Here is a 20,018-nt window from a genome sequence, read left to right on the forward strand (position 1 = left end):
CCTTTCACAATACTTACTTAAAGTCCAGGAGATTGGCCTCGTAAGTCGCTGTACTGTACCTGTTTTGCCGCCTTTGTTTTTCCTCCATAGGATAATATTGCAGATTCCAAACATTGCACTGTGTCGACTTTTCTTGAAAAACATACTTATCTGAACAAAGTGTTTCTGGTGCCAAAATATATATAAAAATACTTGCTATTTTTGTAAATTGGTGTGGATCTCCTTCTTGAGTAATTTTTCTCATTTACTGACTGTGTATCTATTTGCAGATGTCTAACACTCCTCTCTGATAAGTCTAAGGCTGCTCGACCATACTACCCCCTAAAAAGAGCAACTTGGGATTGCTGGATCAAGCCCCTGTCCACCAGTAAGGGAACCTCTGGCCTATTTGCATGATGTATCTCATTTTGATATATCATATAAAGAGCTGGCTTCCTACAACAGGTTTATATTTTTAGGGGCAATAGATGTCTCATGCTTTGGGGATGTGGGTATTTCAACAGTGACAGTATGAAGCAGTAAAGTGCAAGTTATTGGCGGGGGAGAGTTCAGTGTTGGTTCACTGGTGGCTATGCTTAGCAATGTGAACGGTGGAGGATCTAGAGGTGCACATGAAACACAAAGGCAATGGTGGCAGTAGTACGTGGGCCCAGGAATGTAGGTATTAAGGTACTGACATGGAATGTAAATGGGCTAGGCAGTAAAGTTATGCAAGGGATTGTGCGGACATTTTTATACCACTGGATCTAGACTTAATACTACTACAGGAGAACTATGGGTTCTTATGAAAAGGGAAATATAAGGTTCTGGTCTATTTAGCCTTCTCTATAAGGTCTCACAGGATTGGAATACTGCTGCGGCATTTGCTGCCATTGACAGTTACACAGTGGATAGTCCTAGTAAGGTTGTTATACTGCTATAATGGGTGACTGGAATTGGAAACCATGATGGCAGTGACCTGGTATGTTCCTCCAGGGCTCCAATTAGTGATGCAGAGGAAGATGGGGAAGCGCTATTTCAGTTCAGACGCCATTTGTCCTCTCACTTGCTCAGGGAAATATGAATCTTACCATGGATACAAACAGACAGACTGAGTTCCACAGGTGAACCAGGTAGGGTGGAAAACAGATTTAGGAATTTTGTGAGGCCTTGGGTCTACTGGACCTGAGAAGGGATATCCGCCTGTGTTAATCAATTTTCTCACACATAGGGTCTCATGCAGTTGCTCTCCAGACTCAATTATTTTTGGTACGAAAGGTGCAAGGTGAGAGATATACGGACGTCTACTGTTTGTCAAGGGCATATTGGATGACTCTCCCCTGTGTGCGTAGTTGGAAGCTAGGATAGGCTCACGGAGATAAGGGTGGAGCTTAAACCCATGGGACAAATATTGGGACACCAAGAAGTACATACAGGATACAACATACACGTATTTCACTGAGAATATTAGGTCTGTAGGAGGACAGAAAGGCCGTTAGGGACCTGGAACATGTCTCTGGGAGACATAATACACTGTAAAATCGCCTCAGTGACCCATTGAATCACCCTTATAAGGGAGGAATACAGACACCTAGATGAAGAGGAGGCAAAGGAAATCATGCACACTAAAGAATAAAGAGAATGTGAGGTGGGGAATAAAGCAGGCCAACTCATGGCTCCTACATAAAGAGGAGGACCAGAGATGTGTCTAAAGGAGCATGACAGAAGAGTGTCTTTAGGTGGAGTAAGCGGCGAAATGACAAGCATTTGCAGTATATCTGGAATGGCTCTATAAGCCCTGAAATAGATGACTCGAAACCAGGTTCTCGTCTTTGTGAAAGATATCCCCCACACCGAGGATGTGTGATGACAGAATCCACTTAAAGAAAGAGCAGGAGGTCTTGGAGGAGATGATAAAATAAATGAAGTGAGAAATTCTGTGGGCTTAATGAGTTGCCTCCTAAATTTTTCAAATGCCTCAGCAGTGAACAGGGCAAGCCACTTCCCCGTTTGTTCCCAGAGGCACAGAAAGCTATCCGTTCAGCCCATATTGTCCCGATTCACAAAAAAGAGGTGCTAGTCACTTGAATGCCCGCCCATGTGCCAGGGTGAGGATGAATGGCCCACCCTTGGGGGAATTTCACCTGATAAGGGAACACAAAAGGGATGTCTGCTATCTTCCCTTCTGTTTGCCCTAGTGTTGGAGCCATTGGCAAAATGGGTGAGGAAGGACCCCCTTAGCAAGGGGACTCCATTGTGATCCGGGTTGGGAGGATGTTATTTCATTATATGCAGACGACATAGTTGTATCTAGCAGACCCCACGCACTCCATTCTGAAGATTTTCCTCAGAACATTTGCATTACAAGCAAGCATCAACTGCCACACGTCAGAGGCCTACTTACGTATGAAACTGGGAGCCGCCACTGTATTGGGCATGTCCCCTACAATTGATGAGAGAGGGATTTAAACACCTAGGGATCCGTCCGCCCCAGGTGCTTTTCTGCGGCCATTTGTTTTATCGCCTCAATCTCGACGTCTGTGAGAGGGGCCTCTTACTCTGTGCACAGCGACACCTGTAGACGAGGCAAAGGGGTAGTGTCTAGAAACATCCCGATGCGGTGTCCCTCTGTCTGTTGTGGAGCGGAGTATAATTTAAAGTGATATGAGCGAACGGCTGAATTAATGGACTCCTGGGTGTGAAGTAGGTGACCTGTGTCGGCCGGAATGGTGATGATAGGGGGTCAAGGAGAGTCCCAGCGTACAAGCCAAGCTAAAAGTTTGTCCCCATGTCGCCCTCCACATGTTTTTCATCCTACATTCCCGCTTGCCCAACCTATCCAGTGTATCCCTGTAGTTGAGTCTTGCCCATGTCAATGTGGGGGCACTGCCTGGTCTTCCGGCAGCTTCCGTTCAAACTGACGTATGTGTTTCTAGTGCTTGCAGTTCTTGGTGCAGCACTTGTTTGGTGCTGTATGCAGTCCTTACTCCATGACCCTGGAGTACTATCTTGAATGCATCCCATTCGATGGCAGTATCACATGCAGTGCCCTCATTAATTTCTAAGTACATGGTGATATGGTCAAGCAAGGTATCGTGGAATACCTGATGTGTAAAAGCTGCACTGACAAGTGCCATGTAGGTAGGCTCAGGGGACCTCTGCCCCACGCTAGACGGAGCTGCAGGGGGCAGTGGTCTGACAGTGTGCTACCCCCCAGACTCCCCCTCCCATCTACCCCCTTCTCAACCACATGCACATACATGAACATAAAACCAATAAAAAAAAAAAAGAATAACAAAGAATAATTCTCATAGTATGAGCAAGTATCCTATCAAACTCAAGGAACAACATTAAACTCCCCTTCCCAGGCCAGGGCGCCAACAGGCTTACGGCAAATGGAACTGTGATGCTCTTAATTACCTAAAGTATAAGCTAGTCCACAGCGGCTACACGATTCATGTATGGAACCGGAATTGCTCCAGGTGTCCAAAGATCAAGAACCCAGCCCATGAGGGATTAATCCAATTGCCATCCCCACCAACATGTAAAATGTTAGAGATCAATGTGCAATAGTGTGCCGCCTCGAGGGCGTCGGGCCATTAAATAATTTCTTCTGCCGTTTGGGGAGTCACTTGGGGGCCCTTGTGCAGCAGCTCGCCCATAAGCGCCTACGCCGAAGCCGGCATGGCCTCCACCATATGATCCGCATCTGAGGAGGGGCAGAGAGAGAGCCACTGTCCACTGCCCCACCTCTGCCACCACCAGCACCTTCTCCATGGATGCCTGTTCTTTCCTGGGTCTGATCCGTGAATGTCCGCAGCAAGGGCCACAGCGCCCCCACCCCCCTCGACATTCTAGGCATTCTGAGGGTGTAGCGGGTATGCCCTTGTGTTCCATCCAGGCCCATCCCTCGGCTGCGGTGGTGCAAAGTGTGGTGTTGCCATCATACATGATCCGGGGCGTGGCTGGGAACTGCAGTGCATACTTGACATTATGGTATCTGAGGCTCTTCTTCACCGTCAGGAAGAAAGATCTTTTGCATTTCACCTCCAGAGCATAATCAGGGTAAATGTTGACCTGGGAGCCCTCCTCTGTTCACGGGCCCCGCGCTGGTGCAACTTGCAGGATATGGTCTCTGTAATTAAATAGGCAGGCTACCACCAGTTGAAGAGGAGGTCCCGGCGGGGGCGGCCTACCAGGCACCCTGTGTGCACGTTTGATGGAGAAATAGGTTGAATGCTTGCCCTGTAGAATGGTCAATAAAAAACACTCCTCAAGGTACAGTTCCATGCCCAGGCCTTCTATTTTTTCTGGTAAGCCCACTGTAAGCACATTACTGCGGCTGGATATACCTTACTGGTCATCCACCCACCAGCAAAGGTACACCACTTCTTTTTGCAAGGCCTTAATGTGCGTTGTGGGGTCCGACACCGACGGCCTGAGCGATGCCAGAGTGGATTCCGCAGATTCTACCCAGTCTTTCAATTTCTTATGGTCTTCTCGCATTAGACCCATGTCTATTTGTAGGGCATCTATCTTGGGTTCCAAAGTTGCTTTGATGTTGAGCACGGCAGACAGTATTTCATTGAACCTGCACGAGTGCACAGTCAGGGTGCCACTCAAGGACTCACTCTGGCGATGTGGACAGTCCCCCTCCATTCCAGTCCCCTGTGTACCAGCCGCACCCGCCATTGATCTGTCTTGTTTTGTTCGGCCCATGTCTAGTAGGAGCTTCTAGCAGCAGGAGGTGCAGTCATCCAGTAGAAAGAGCACACCCCGCTCTGCCTCCCTTTCAGGACACCTCTCCAGCGACTCTGGAAGGTTGTGGGGCCTTGAAGGAGAGTTTGAGTGGCTTGATCGTGAGCGTTCTGCTACGTAAGGGACAAGTGCAGGGCTCCCGTTCCCAGCAGACACCATCTCAAGGACACCCCAAATCGTGCCTTGGAGGGCATCCTCAGGTGGGATCCATTAAGATCCAGTGCATGTAATGCCTCTGGTGAGAGGATCTGCAGCGGCACAACCTGTGAGCAATTGTCCCCAGAACCTGTGGGTGAATATTACAGAGAGAGGGAAGAGAGGGGCAGGAGGAGGGCCGTGGGGCACTGGTGCAGGGTCTCTCGATGTCCTCATCTTGTGCAAGGGAGCGGCACAGGGAGCAGCTGCACCCCCCTCGCAGGCCCACCCCTGCCGCAGCATCCCAGACAAACCAGCACTCAGGTGTTGATCAACACGGACCTTCCCAGGATGATTTGAGTGTCGGTGGGAGCTTAGTGAGAGATCAGGATAATATTTATGGGCCGGGTGCACAGAGCTCCTCGCTAAGCGTCCGGCGAGGTCGCCATCTTGGCCATGCTCCCGGTCTTTAGGCCTTTCTTAAAGGGTCTGAGGTTGCAAAGTGAACGCTGTATGGAAGCATATTCCAAAGCTTAGCTGTCAAGCAAGTGATGGACCTTCCACCTCTTATGGCCCTATGAATCCTCAGTATATGCAGGAGCCTTTGGGCTAGACTTGGGTGATCTGCTCTGGTAGTAGGACTTAAGTCTACACCTTAAGTACAGAGGTCCCTTGTTCTCCAAAGCTCTATAAGCAAAAAGAAGCACCTTGAATTTGACTCACAGGGAGCCAGTGAAGCTGGCAAAGATGTGCAGACACTAACTGCCGCATCAGGATCTTGAGGATAAGGCAACTGGCGGCATTCTGTATAATCTGCTGCCGCTTTAGAAGATAAACCAGCAAGCCCTGATAAAGACTGTTGGCATAATCCAATTTAGTGGTGAAAATAGCATGGACAACAGTCTCACAGGAAGTCACAGGAAACAAGTGGAGTATCCTTCTCAAAGATTTCAGAGTGGTAAAGCAGCTAGCCTAAACTGCTTTGACCTGCGGCTCAAATGATAGATACGAGTCGAAATTGACAGCCAAATTTCTAATGCTGGCCAAAGGGGTGGGGAAGCCCCAAACTCGGATGGTGACCAGCTCAGAGGGTCAGGGAATCGTACCTGTACCTAAAAAGACAATTTCTATTTTATCAGATCTTAGCTTGAGGCTACTTTCACCCATCCAGTCACATCCTGTTTTGAGCCAATCCTTGAAGGACTTAAGAGCATTAGGGGCTCTGTTCTGAAAGCAGAGCATCGGGTGTGTATCATCAGCGTATGAAAATAATTTCAGACCCTGCTCTTCAATCAGTTTGGCAAGGGGCTCAAGGAAGACTCTGAAAAGCGTAGGGCTCAAAGCAGAGCCCTGCGGCAGCCCATACTTGAGCGGTCAAAGCTCTGAGAGAAAGGGAGAAAGAAATACCGTCTGAGACCTCTCCTCCAAATATGATTTGATCCATGGTTCACGAATTATATATAGTTCTAAATGCAATAGTGGTTTGATTTGATCATGGTTCGTGAGTTAGACATATTTCTAAACGCAAGGGTGGTCTGTCTGGGCAAGTTGGGTGAGGGTGTATCAGGGGTTGGGGGGTGGGGAGGGGAGGAAACAAACATTGGCCGCATATATTCTATTATTGTATGATTGCCAGATGAGATGTGGTACAAGGGTGGGGGAGCACTGCAGCCCAATCTATAGTGAGATGGACCTATAACATGGACTTCTGCATGCTAGCAGAAGAAGCTGTATACAAAGCAAGGGGATACCCACAGAAGAACTATCATAGATATGCTTCTTCTCAAGGGCCTCACAGTTATAGTCCAGCACTGTGTGTCTGAGGAAGCGTCCCCTCAGGCCTCAAAACAGAGGTCCAATTGGACAGGTTCTATTAGGAAGGTTCCTAAGCTTTTATCAATTTTACCAAAACACTTCCCATGTTTTTGGTTAAAAAAACAACCATTCATAGGGATGTGGCCAGAATGGGAACCTGATCACATGCCGCCCTTCTAAGCTCGGTCGCCCATGCCTGGCTAAATGTGCTAAAATTCATGGAAAGAAATCATAAACCCAAAAGAAAAACTGTAAAGATGTGCAGGATCATGGGGCACCACAGGACGTTGTCTGGAAATAAAGTTGGCCCTGACAATCAGTATTAAAAAATAAAAATAAATAAATAAATAAAAAAACACTCAACAAGGTTAGATCGGCGAAAGCAAAATGGCCGGCAAGGTTTACTACTAGGGGCCAAGCAGGGGGATACACTGGAAAGGATTGGCCTATAAAACCTTTGATTCACCCCCCCGGGGCATGCTGCAAGGATTAGGCTAGTGACACCAAATGAAGAAACCTGCTCTGATGCTGAAGAACAGTGTATCTTTAGGTGCAGCAAGTGTTGGGAATCGCTGCGACATGCAGCGCGACCTCCTAAAGCCAACAAGTTTGGTGGTCTAGGCTTCAAGGCCTATGCCCGACGAACACTATGCATGGAAATGGGGAGGAGATTGGTTGCTACACCTATGGGCTACAAGCACTTTGGTATCATGGAGGCAAATATAGACTGCGTGATATGCAGGAACAAAACAGGAGACTCGTGGTCTAAATCCATGAAAAAGGCCAGATTACAAATATTGGGCACTCCCGACCTGAATACCAAAATAAATAGTTTTTCCTTCTGGCAATTAGGAGTGCCAATAACACGCCATTGATGACTGCAAACTGACCTTTATAGCAACTACTTGAACATTTTCTGCCTAAAACTGACAAGAAAAGGGCGGTAAATGAATGTATGCCGGAACGACGCCTGCCAGAACAACGAGTGCCTGAACAACGAGGTTGGTCCAACGACCCCGTTGTTACCACTAATGCCTTTACCACGAATGCCTTAACAACGATTTTTCATTGTAAAGGCATTCCTGGTAAAGGCATTAGTGACAGGCATCCATTGTTCCTGCATGCATCACCCCGACCCCACACCCCGGCCCTAAACCTTAAACCCCGACCCCCCCACCCCTAAACCTTAAACCCCGCCCCACTTACCAGAAAACACCCCCACCCCAAAACCCCCACCCCAAAACCCAAAAATACCCCGACCCCCCACCCCGCCCCCAAACCAAAATACCCGACCCCCCACCCCAAACCAAAAAATACCCCCACCCCAAACCAAAAACTCCCCGACCACCCACCCCAAACCAGAAAACACCCCGACCACCCACCCCAAACCAGAAAACACCCTGACCCCCACCCCAAAACCTGAAAACACCCCCACCCCATCTAAAATACCCTGACCCCGCCCCAAACCAGAAAACACCCTGACCCACCACCCCAAAACCTGAAAACACCCCAACTCCCCCATCCCCACCCCCAAACCAAAAAATACCCCCACCCCAAAATCTAAAACACCCCAACCCCCCACCCCTAAACCAAAAAATAACCCCACTTACCTGAGTCGGCTCCTCATCGTCCGCGTCGTCCTCCTCAGCCGACTTCCTTGTTTGTGCCTTAACCACACATGTGCTTTGTTCAGCACATGAGTGGTTAAGGCACAAAACAACGAAGTCGTGGTTAAGGAAAGCATTGTTCCACTTTCGTTAACCAGGACTTCGCTGTTTAGAAGTCGGCGTTGAGGGCGTTTCTCGTGGTAAATAACTATGACCCCCAACTAAAGCCAAATCAATGGACGGGGCAACCATAAAGGAAGCTTTTTTGGCCTAAAAACAAGGCAAATAAGCCTATAAGGACCAAGCAACAGACGTTGATCCTCCTACAGCAGAAAGGTCTGCACCCGCTACAATAACCTATTTCAAAGACCTAATACACGAGTTCTAAAAAGAAATGTCATCTTAGCGACAAGAAATCAATAAATAGATCAGTGACGTAGATCGCCATGTACAGGAACTAGAAGGGTGTGCAGAACAGCCTGAACGCATGACGATCAAGCGCACTCGTCAACATATGTTATCAAGAGGTTGGCAGCTCTTGAAAGATCACAACATTGCTTGCTATTAAATCGTAGCCTCTGAAATAATCGCAGTATAAACCACTCTGACATCCCCCCTGCCCCAGCAACACACCTCCAGCACCATGAGAAGAAGCTTTTGAAAACTCCAGGGTACCTCTGATGTTACAGATACCATTCTCGATCGAACACAGAGTATAATGAAAATTGCAAACGATAAGGAATCTTACAACTGACTGATGATCTCACCACAATTATTTTTTATCAGCAAAAAGAAGAAATATTCCAGGCCTCCCGGAAACAGGAAAAAATCTATTTTGAAGGGGCTGAAATACCAATTTTTCTAGAAACATCAGAATATAACCTAGTCAAGAAAAAAAAAAAAGGGGGGGGGGTTCAAATCTGTCATGGAATACATGAGAGGAAAAAGTCCCCTAAAGGATACATAACCAGATGTTTTTTTCCTATGAGAGTGATCTGTGGTGCTTACGCCCGGATGGTAGTCTGGATGCTCACCCCAGCTGTTTGGGTGAATTTTCCAGCTTGAATTGTAAATTTACAGGTACTGTACATCTTATTGTGGAAGATTAAGTCAGTTTTCTCAAGTTTTAGGATTACAAACCACAACAGTTGCTTGAAGAGTAAGCAATCACTTTGGAGGAAGAACTAACCAGTTAACATAATTTAGCGATTTGATTTCAATTTGCTGCAATTTACGATAACTGATTTGGAATGGAGTCAGTCACAATATGATTTCTATACACTGTCAGTTAGCATCTTGTCACAATACGCATGGTCTTAACTTCCCTCTGAAACTAAGGACACTATAAAATGGCTTCAAATTAAGGACATAATGGTAACCTTCCTACAAGAAACCCACTTAATGATGGAACTTGTGGAGACTATATCTGTTCTATCATTACTATACCTTTGCCAAGGACAGAACAAAACTAAGGGTGTCTTGATATTATAATAAAAAAAAAAAATACACACTTCCAGTTAGACTCTACATTCAAAGATAAAGGAAGGAAGGGTGTTCATTCTAAACGGCAGATTGGAGGATGTTATTGTCACATTAGCATTCATCTATGCCCCAGTAGAACATAAAGCCATGTTTTACATGGAACTCTGAGTATGTAACCAAATTAACAAAAGAAACACTGATACTGGGGGGGAGGCTATAATGTTACGACAAACCCACATTATATTGATCACATGAAGGGGGGTATGAACGCACTTAGATCACTCCATGAGGGGCTTCATGACCTAAATTTGATCAACATTTGGAGAGCTCACCAGTTAGAAGACAGAGAATATAATTGTTTCTCTAATGTTCATAGGACATCTTTAGAATTGACATGTTCTTCGCAAAGAGGCAACTCCTTAGATTCCCCAGGAGCCAGTTAGAAAAACATATCTTATCATGCCCCAGTCCTTAAAACAATCCTCCCTTGATGAGGCATTAGAGAAGTATTTCAAGGATAATGATGAATCTACTGTCTCCTGGGCGATCCTCTGGGATGGTGCTGAGACAGTGATAAAGAGTGCACTCATTTCACACAGCTATTTCTTTACGAAGAATTAAGGTTTGTAAATCAGAAATGGAAAAAAAGAATCTCTTGAAAAGAAAACACAAGGGCACACGGTATCACAGAACTAACAGAGGATTACAAAAAGAAGTGAAGTAGGGCAAATCTTAAAGGGGCAGTTCTCACAACGAACGTTACGAAGTAAACAAATATAGTACGAAAAAGGGAACAAGACGGACAGGCTTTTATTAGCTTACAAAATTAAAATCAATCAGAACAGAAAGATAGCACAATACATCAAAAGCCCAACAGGCTCGAAGACTATCTCAAACAAACGACATCATTCATGTAATTTATGAATGCTTTATGAAAATATATATGAAAGCGAATACCTTTGAAGCAGAGCAGGTTGACTATTTGAGAGAGATGGTTTTCTCAGACATACAATCTGTCCGTTGAGATTACCTGGAAGAACTTATAACCCTATGAAGAGGTACTTGAGGCTATTGGATTACTCCTGAACAACAAGGCATCGAGACCAGACAGGCCTCATTAAAGCTTCTAAAGAAATATTGACCATACCTCTATTCTGTGCATCCAGGGGAAATATCAATAACCAAGATAGAATCAGATACAATCCTAATAGCCAAGACCAAGAAAATTCAAAACTATGGAGACACATACAGACCAATCGTATTATTGAATATTGACTCAAAGGGATACACAAGACCTTTGTGCAAAAGTCAGGAGAAGTTCTGGCCCATAATTATACAACCTACACAATCTGGCTTCATGGCCCGGGCACAGGCATGAGATAATGTACGTGTGGCACCTAATGTTTGCCAGATAGCCATGAAAATTAACACACTAATAACAAACCTTCTCTCTACGTTGCCTGGCTGCTGTCTAAATGAACTGTGAATGGGTGCAGTTAGCTCATCTGAAAAAGGGCGCTAGGAAGATAGAATAGGCTATAGTTGATAAACACATTGAAGCATCATGGTAACAAAGCGTTATTCTTTTGGAAAGTTCTGAAATGCTGTTACCAGTCCCGGAGTGCGTTTTATAAATGGAAACCTAAAAAACAAAAAGAGTTCGGACTGTATACAGACTTAATTTGTATTAATAAAAACATAACTTCTGAATGCACTTACAAACAATGAATCTTTTGCACGTATTGCAGCAGCCTATCATATATGATGTGGAATACAATTTTTAACTAATGACTTACATAGTCACAGTTCTTTCTGCAACAATCAATCAAAAAAATGTATAGAGCGCGCTACTCACACTTGAGGGTCTCACTGTTTGAACAACCATGTCTTGAAGTTTTTTCTGAAGAGTAGGAGGTCTTTGGTTTTGCGGAGGTTGGTGGGGAGGGAGTTCCTGGTTGTGGGGGCCAGGTAAGAGAAGGCCCTGCCTCATGTGGTGGTTCGTTGGATGCGGGGGACTGTAGCTAGTGCGAGGTCGGCTGATCGGAGGTTGCAGGTGGGAGTGTGGAAGTTCACTCTTTCGTTGAGGTAGATCGGGCCGGTGTTGTGGAGGGATTTGTGTGCGTGGATGAGGATCTTGAAAGTGATTCTCTTGTCTATGGGGAGCCAATGAAGGGATTTGAGGTGTGGTGAGATTCATTCGTGGTGGGGGAGGCCAAGGACGAGGCGTACGGCTGTGTTCTGGATTCTCTGGAGTTTGAGTTTGAGTGTGGTGCTGACGTAGAGAGCGTTACCGTAGTCTAGTCTGCTGCTGATGAGCGCATGGGTGACTGTCTTCCTGGTCTCTGGGGAAATCCATTTGAAGGAATTTTTTTTAGAGTGCGGAGTGTGTGGAAGCAGGAGGAGGTTAGTGCATTGATTTGCTGTGTCATGGAGAGGGAGGGGTCCAGGATGATGCAGAGGTTGCGTGCGTGGTTTGCGGGGTGGGTGCGGGGCCTAGGACGGTGGGCCACCAGGAGTCGTCCCATATGGTTTTGTTGGGGCCGAAGATGATGATTTTGGTTATGTTGGAGTTAAGCTTGAGGTGGTTAGTTGTCATCCAGTTGGCGGTGTCGAGGAGAGAAGCGTGTAGGTTGGTTTTGGATATGGTGGGGGTCAGGGAGAGGATGAGTTGGGTGTCGTCTGCGTAGGAGACGATAGTGATTCCGTGTGGTCGGAAGATGTTGGCTAGGGGGATCATGTAAATGTTGAAGAGTGTGGGGCTGAGGGAGGACCCTTGGGGGACTACGCAGATGATCTTGGTAGCGGTGGAGTGGAAAAGTGGAAGCGGACTCTTTGGGTCCAGTCGGTGAGGAAGGAGGTGAGCCAGTCTAAGGCTTTGTGGCGAATTCCTGTGTTGTGGAGTCTGTGGAGGTGAGGGAGTGCGAGCGGATGGTGTCGGCGATGGTGTTGCAGAAGGCAGGGCGTGGTCTTGGTGGTCTGTAGATTAGTGTACCTCGGAGGGTGGAGTTGTTGTTCATGTGGATTAGGAAGTGCATGTGTTCTGTGTTGTCGATAGTGTCTTGGGAGCTGGTGGTGATTTTTATGGTGTCCCTGTGTAGGATGGCAATGCCACCACCTGGCCTGTTGAGGCGGTCATTGCGTTGGAGTTTGTATCCCTTGGGGGTGGCGATGGTTATGTCGGGTTCCGAGGAGGGATTGGTCCAGGTTTCCGTGAGGAAGGCGATGTCAGGTGAGTGTGATGTGATGAGGTCCCAGAGTTCTATGGCATGTTTGTGAAGGGAGCGGGTGTTGAGCAGGCAGTTGAGGTGGTTGTGGTGGGTGGTGTTGGTGTTGGTGTGGTGCATGAGGGTGTTGTTGCGGGGTGTGTTCTGGTTGTGGGGTGGTGTGCGGCGGGGCTGGTTGGTCTGGGTGGGGGCAGAGCAGGTGAGTACTGCGTTGGGGGTCTTGTGTTTGTTGTTGGGGGGGTCGCTATGGTTGGTGTGTGGTGTGAGGGATGAGGAGCAAGAGAAATGACCGGTGTAGCAGGTGAAGGGGCCATGAGTGTGTGTGGGGCTGGAAAAGGTGCAGGCGGGGCAAGGGCCTGGGTTGAGTGAGTGGAGGGTGAGTAGATTTGTCTGAGGGGGCCAGAGGGACTGGCACTGGGAATGGACGGGCTTGCCTTTGGCGCGCCCGCTGCGTGTCCGGGCCGCAGCTCCCATAAATGGGGAGGGAGGGAGTGGCAGCTGGGAGGAGGGAGGGCCGCAGGGATTAGCAGCGGCGGGAAAACCGGACGGAGAGGTGGTGGGGGGAGGGGCCGTGGGGGACGCAGCAGCAGGGGTTTTAAAAAGAAAACGGACAGAGGGGGAGGGGCCGCAGCTGCAGGGGATTTTTAGAAAAGAAACAGATGCAACCGGCAAAGTGGAGGTGGCGCGAGGAGCGACCTGCCTGCTGGAAGCAACATGATGTACCTTATGGCACTATAAAAACATATCACTATTCCCCAGTTCTCGAACTACGATTTAAATCAGTGGGCCTGTTAAAAGTTTTTCTAATGTGCAATTTTGGGTGACAAATAATTTACACTAATACTCTGCATTATGAATATAGTCATAACCTATGAATCAATTCTATCACAGGACCGGAGGCGAGGATTATGCAGATCTTTCTTCACTTTTTATTAAACAGCAAGTTCAAAGTTAAACAAAACATGAACAAAAAAACTACAAGTTCCATGAGCCCGCCGCCATGGTAACGAGTATCCAATGAGGTGCACTCCTTCACGTTGGTATAAATATCCCGAAATGCGTCACACTTCCTCTTTCTTCACTGCTGCGAGCCAGATAAGTGCCTTTTTTCTGCCTCCGGTTGGGAGTTCTGTTTATTGCCTTGGCGCGTTTCTGCTAAATTGCATTGTCCGTGTTATTTCGTTTAGTACGAGCGCTCCGGAACGGACGTCCCGCTCGAGCGTTTTTCATTTCTCTTTCACCTTCGGCGTGTTTAAATACACGTCGGGCCCATTAGAGGGCGCGCGCACGCTGTTTTTCTCGGAGAGCGTGTAGCTCTCAGCGCTCGGCGCTCGCGCTTGTTCTTTTTTCTTTCCAAATTGAGGGTTTGCCCTCAATAATACGTTTGTACCTTTGGTACAGTTTTGTCCCTACCTGTGACACCCATTTGGGTAAGGTTTACCCCATTAGGGAAGACATTAATTTCTTGCATTTACAGTGACAGAGAGGGTAGGGATTTACCCTATATATCATATTTTTTGTTGGGTGTACACTCTGTCCAGTCCTCATTATGCAATCTTCTCAAGAGAATGAACCTTTTACCAACATGTCCCCAGGTGAGGGTTCCTCTCACCGTACCCTCCCCCCCGGGGTGGACACTTTGTTTTCACAGGCTATTTCTCACGCTTTAGCCCCTCTTAGGGATACTGTAGCTAAACTTACTGAACAGGTGTCCAGAGGTACGGGCATGTTTGGTGTGACGGGAGCGGAGGGTGATTCCTCTACCCTTTCGGCTCCCAGGAAACTGCGCAAGCGCGACGCGGGGCACCTGGAGGAGGGTGAGTTTTTATCCCATCCCAAGAGTGCGCACGCGCATACGCGCTTACCCTCCCGGGAGGGCCGTTTGCCCGGGGTAATGGGTGACAAGCTTCACCACCTATGGAACCCTGATTTGGGATCCCCCAAAGGCTTCATGGGAGGTTCAGATGAGGACTCATCATCTTTGGATGACGACTCAGGTCGCCCTTGGCGCCCTGGGGCTACCCTACCAGATCCTTCGGATCACGCTGATTCTGACTCCGATATGTTTGAGCCGGAGGGTATCTACCATCCGCGTTCTTCGGAGTGGCGCCCAGACCACAAGGTGGCTGAGTATGTCGCCAGCAAAATTAGGCAACCTCTGGACAAGGAGGTGCGGGCTCGGCTAAGGGCGGAGTGCCCACGCCCGTCTTTATCGGATAAGGTCGCTTTTACACCTGATATTGACCCTAAAATGTGTACGTTTTTTGCCAAGTATACCAAGGATCCCAAAAAAGGGATTGACCGCTCCTGGAGAGCATGTCAAGATAAACTTCTTGATGTCTTAGGTCCCCTCACACAGATTATTCAATTGGCGGAGCGTGCCAAGCAAGCAAACACTCCCCTACAGACGGACATCATCGCAGGATGGGCTCAGAGAGCTGTTTGTCTCCTGGGCAACGCGAACTGTGCCATCTCTGCAGAAAGACGCAGGTCTTTATTGATCAAAATTGACCCCAAATTAGGGGAACTATCTAACTCGGAGGCAGGGGCTGTTGCCCAAGGCAATTTATTTGGCGACCCTTTTGTCAAAGAATTAGGAAAATTTGTGGCTACGTTTTCGGCTTTGGATAAAGCGCAATCTTCCATTAAAAAGATTTTCCCCAATAAGGTTTTTGGCGGGGCCGGGCGAGGCAGGGGTCGCTCTTCCGGCCGTCCTTTCCAGCAAGGCCCCAGTTCCTTCCGGAACAACGGTTGGAGAGACGGCAGACAAGGAACTTTCTTCCCCAACAGAGGCAGGGGAAGAGGCAGAGGGTCCAGAAACACGCGAGGAGCATCTAACGCCCCTGGAGGTCCCTCTGGTGAGGCTTATCCCTTTTTCCCCAAAAAATTTTGGAGGGAGATTGAGGTTTTTCAAGGACAATTGGAGGCGCATTACCTCCGACGCATGGGTTCTCCAAACTGTCTCAGGTTTTCAGATAGAATTCTGGGGTACCCCACTTCAGGAGAAACTGCCTCCGCCCATCGTGTTCTTGGCAGAAAACTCAGAGCTCATAGAGTTAGAGGTTCAGGCCCTTCTCCACAAGGGAGCCATTTCCTTCACTTCCCATCACCCCACAGGTTTCGTAAGCAACATCTTTTTGGTGGAGAAGAAGGACAAGGGGTTTCGTCCCGTTATCAACCTTCGGGCATTCAACGAATGGGTGGTTTACAGACATTTCAAGATGGAGGGTATTCACATGCTCCGCGACCTCCTCTTACAAGGAGACTGGATGGTTCGTCTGGATCTCAAAGACGCGTACCTCACAGTCCCTATTTTTCCGCCCCATCGCAGATTCCTGCAATTCGTATGGAACGGCCAGATGTTCGAATTCACCACACTCCCCTTCGGCCTGTCATCGGCACCTTGGTGCTTCACAAAACTTCTCAAACCAATAGTGGAAAAACTGAGGTTGCTAGGCATACGCCTCATAATTTATCTGGACGACCTCCTTTTGATGGACCAGTCCAGGTCTCAGTTGATGTTCAATCTGAACACAACTATTGCGCTTTTCCAGGACCTTGGTTTCGTGATCAACCAACAGAAGTCGCAACTTACTCCGACTCAATCGTTAGTCTTCCTAGGGTTTCTAGTGGATTCCCGATCGGCGTCTCAGTCTCCCGACGCCGAAGATTTCCAAGATAAAGAAGGAACTGAGAAAAGTCCTTTGACGAGACCACATTTCACTACGTCAGTTAGCCAGGGTGGTCGGCCTGCTTTCCTCTTCGATTCAGGCCATTTTTCCGGGTCCCCTACACTACAGAGCCCTGCAACGCTTGAAAGCGTTTCACCTTCGCCAAGGGGTAACGTACTCCGAGTTGATCTCCCTGTCTCCAGAGGCAAGGACGGAGTTGTTTTGGTGGCTGGACCACATGGAGGCATGGAATGGCAGGGCCATTTTTGGAGCAGCCCCGGATCTGGTGATCGAGTCAGACGCCAGTCGCCAGGGATGGGGGGCTCGTTGCGGAGACATTTCGTTCGGGGGACGCTGGACCCCGCAGGAACTAACCATGCATATCAACTGCCTGGAACTCCTGGCGGGATCTTTTGCGATCAAATCTCTCACGAGAGACAAAGTCTCATGTGTAGTTCTACTACGGATGGACAACGTTTCGGCGGTACACTACATAAATCGTTTAGGGGGAACAAGATCAAGAGCCCTAGCGGAACTGGCGAAGGATTTTTGGCATTTTTGCCTTCAACACCAAATCTCAGACACAGCAGAGTATCTTCCGGGAACCCAGAATGTATGGGCAGACTGGAATTCTCGGTTTCTCCAGGATCCCAGCGATTGGCGACTACATCGCTCGGTTTTTCAGCCGATCATGGATCATTGGGGTCCCTGTTCAGTGGACCTCTTTGCGTCTCGTTGGAATGCTCAACTTCCCCTATACTTCAGCTGGCGTCCGGATCCGGGAGCGGCGGCAGTAGATGCGTTTCTCCAACATTGGGGTACCCTTCAGGGTTATGCTTTTCCCCCGTTTCTTCTTATTCCGCGGGTTGCGGCTCAGGTTCGCCGCCAAGAGGCGACGGTGATTCTAATAACCCCCTGGTGGAGGTCACAGCCGTGGTTCCCGACTGTGCTGGAACTCTCGTGCGAGTGTCCTCTTCGCCTCCCGGATTTTCCCTCAATACTCCTGGATCCGTCGGGTTTCTATCACCCTCTGGTCCTTCAAGGTCATCTTTCCCTCATAGCTTGGAAGATTTCCGGCATCGTTGGCAAGACAACCGACTTTCGCAGGAAGCTAATAACTTCATCGCACAGGCCTGGGCCCCTGGTACATGCAAACGATATAGATCTGCATGGAATAGATGGTCTCGTTGGTGTGGGCAAACACTGCGATCCCATGGGGGCCAGTATTACCGACATCATCAATTTCCTTGCAGAATTAGGGGAATCTGGCTTAGCGTATCGCACTATCAATTCTTTTCGTTCGGCCATCTCCGCGGGCCACCCTCCCCTTAACAATCTCCCGATCGGGGAGCATCCCTGGATTTGTAAACTTCTTAAGGGTATTAGACTCTCCAGACCTCCGCAACCCAGATATTCGGAGCTCTGGGACGTGAACTTAGTTCTTAATCTCTTGTCCTCTTGGCGGGACAACCAATATTTGTCACTGAAAGAATTGTCGGCCAAATTAGCCATGCTTCTCTGCCTCATTTCCTGTAAGCGAGTGTCTGATATCAGAGCATTGGATGTTTCCGCTCGTGTCTTTACTCCAGAGGGAGTCACGTTTACTATTGCAAGGAGGACAAAGTCTAATACCAGGTCGGTATCCTATCCCGCTTTTCCTGATTCCCCGAAGCTATGTGTGGTTCGATGTCTCAAAGTCTATGAGGAAGTGACCAGTTCTTGTAGACCTCCAGGTGTTAATCAATTGTTGATTTCTATAAAGAAACCGTTCAAGGCGGTTTCTTCCCCTTCCATTGCCAGATGGATTCGATGGATTCTCTCTGAGGCAGGAGTAGATGTTCAAGTTTTTGGCGCCCATTCTACTCGGGGAGCTATGGCTTCCAAAGACATACAAGTGGGGGGCAGATTGGAGGACATCATGCATGCTGCTGATTGGTCTTCAGAGTCTACTTTTAAGAAGTTTTACTTTAAACCAATTCATGAAGCAGCCGCACTAGTGGTGAGTAAGCTTTAAACTTGCATAATCCTCGCCTCCGGTCCTGTGATAGAATACGAAATTTCCTAGCTATCGTGAAGGAAAGTTTCAATTCTATTAAGGACACGGAGGCGAGGATTATCCCACCCACATGCATTACGCTGGTATGTCCCCTCCCGATTACATCTACCTGCGTAGCAAGGTAGTATACTTGAGTTTATACATTTGTTTATTGTTATTCTGATCATATTCTAAATACATCATGTAGTACTTGATTCAGATGTAATCACATTCTATTTAGAGGTATTTTAAGGTTCATGACTTTATTGCAGTCGGTATGTGTCTGTGTTTTATCGGATTTGCATCTAATTATACCTTTTTTGGTAGGTTCCGAAACTACGACCAATTGACTCTACCAGGATTCCTTCCGCAGTGAAGTCGAGGAAGTGTGACGCATTTCGGGATATTTATACCAACGTGAAGGAGTGCACCTCATTGGATACTCGTTACCATGGCGGCGGGCTCATGGAACTTGTAGTTTTTTTGTTCATGTTTTGTTTAACTTTGAACTTGCTGTTTAATAAAAAGTGAAGAAAGATCTGCATAATCCTCGCCTCCGTGTCCTTAATAGAATTGAAACTTTCCTTCACGATAGCTAGGAAATTTCGTATTATATGCACCTAAAATGATTCAATTAGGATTAGAACTGTGTTTGTTAATGTAATTTAGTTATGCTGAATCAACAGTTTTACAAATTATTTATGCTTAAAATGTATATTAAAAACCCTGGCTTGAGGGGGTGTACTAAAACATTTGAGTGGTCCCAATCACTATTTGGTTTTACTCTACTAAATTGTTGGACGTAACTTATGTCGTGGAGGGTGATTATTCTTATTTCAAGATCAAGGATGCAGCCAAACGGCCAGAGGTAAATTTTGGGGTGATCAAAATATTGGGGTTCCACTAGAAAAATGCAGCTGCACAGCTCACACATCCTACCCCCCATTGTACTCAGGGTCAAAGTTAACATTTCAGACCTCTGAAGTTTCCTAGTTCAGTTTGTGAATAACTCATCCGGTCCAAGGTTTTTTATGTGCAATCTGGGATTTTGTAGACCTGCCGATCCCATTATAAAATCAGTACAAGCCCAAGAATGCTAAGAAAAATCCTTAACACGTTGAGCTACTCACGCATGGCCATGGGACGCCTCAGATCTCTGGGGATGAGGAGGCGACACTGGACTAGTTAGGGGGAGACATAGATTGGTAGACAGACGGATGGGTAGAAGCACACAGCTGGCACTGGGCTCGATGGTGAGTTGTCGAGGGGCGCTTGACAGCTGCCCACACCTTCCACGGCTTGTGCCCGACTT

General features: G+C 47.6%; 1 protein-coding gene across 2 annotated transcripts in view; it reads right to left on the reverse strand.

The window, feature by feature from the left end:
• Positions 1 to 20,018, reverse strand: part of RAD54B (RAD54 homolog B) — a 429,314-nt gene that overhangs the window by 408,897 nt on the left and 399 nt on the right. The window lies entirely within an intron of this gene.

Source organism: Pleurodeles waltl, chromosome 2_2 (assembly GCF_031143425.1).
Source record: "Pleurodeles waltl isolate 20211129_DDA chromosome 2_2, aPleWal1.hap1.20221129, whole genome shotgun sequence".
In the NCBI taxonomy this organism is placed as follows: Eukaryota; Metazoa; Chordata; class Amphibia; order Caudata; family Salamandridae; genus Pleurodeles; species Pleurodeles waltl.